This window comes from Glycine max, chromosome 5, assembly GCF_000004515.6.
Source record: "Glycine max cultivar Williams 82 chromosome 5, Glycine_max_v4.0, whole genome shotgun sequence".
Lineage (NCBI taxonomy): Eukaryota > Viridiplantae > Streptophyta > Magnoliopsida > Fabales > Fabaceae > Glycine > Glycine max.
In genome coordinates, this window is record NC_038241.2 from 374,399 (window position 1) to 375,897 (window position 1,499).

Consider the following 1,499-nt stretch of genomic DNA (forward strand, 5'->3'; position numbering starts at 1 on the left):
ATTAAGAGTTCAAGAAAAGTTTTAATAAAAAATAATTTATAATTAAACGAGTTAGCAAATTTATTTAGATTTTTTGTATATTTAAACGAGTTTAATTTAAGATTTGAATTTAATTTATTAAAAAATTGATTAGTCCTATGAGATTTTTTGGCAAGTTAAATTTTAAATACTCAAAATAAATGACACCTATGCTAGTTTATACATTTCAAACACTATAATCTAAGTTAACCATTTCTTTCTTTTTGTTTCAGTAGTAATATAGTATTTCATTTTATATTTTAATATTATTTCATATATATATATTTAACTTATATATAATTTTAAATTCGTCACATTATTTTTTTATAAATTTAATTTTGTAAAATTCTTTCCATTTATTTATTTCAGTTTTTATTAATTTTTCGTTTATTTTATCTATACATTTGCTGACTTTTTATATTTTAATCCTTTTAATTTTTAATTTTTTGGTAGTGATTTTTTTCTAAATTTTTAAATAACACAAATAAAATTAAATTATTTTTATTACCAATTAAAAAATTTCATTTTGGGCTGTCACAATTCACACTTTTTTTGCAGTGAAATTTTATAAATATTATTTTATTACATATTTTAATTAAATATAGAAAATAGAAAATATTTATTTGTGATTATTTTTCTTATTTGTAAATTCTATTATCATCTCTTTGTTTAATTTTTTTTCTTTTTATAAGAAGATTTATAAGTTAGTAAATTAACATAAAAAATCGAAATTAAAAATCTTCAAAAATATGAAAATTCAATAAACATATATATGAAATATGTAAATTTTAATAAAATTAAATCAATAATTGAGTAACAAGTTAAAAGCATGTGTAAAAATTAGAAGAGCAAAAAATAATTTGAATTTAAAAAAAGCTTTTATATCATATATAAATAGTTTTTTTTTTAAATAAACTAAAAATTATAATTTACACCATATATTGCATGAAGATATACTGATATTTTTTAGTTGTCTTATGAGAAATGGAAATTCAATGTAAAATAATTAAATTCATACTTTTTATCTTTCAATTCTATTAAGGTAAAACTCACAAGTTAATCTTCTGGTGTATAAATAATAAAATACTTATTTTCATTTTTATCTCAAATTTATTTTTAATTTTACTCTCAACAAATTAATTTGATGTATTTTATCTCCAACTTTTAAGAAATTTATGAATTTTATCCTCTATTATTTATCTATTAATAAGCACAAAAGTTGAATGCAAAATTTGCCAAAAAAAATAAAATAATTTGGATAAAAAGAATAATTATGATATGAGTAAATGACAAAGGATAAAATTTACAAATTTCTTAAAAATTGAAAATAAAATATGTCAAATTAATTTGTTGAGATAAAATTCGTTAAAAATTAAAAAATTAAAGATAAAAAATACAATTAAATTTAAAATAATTGCTTATAAAATAATTAGCTAGGGTGTAAAATTTTTAAAATGCCATCGATATTTTAATCTCGAAAA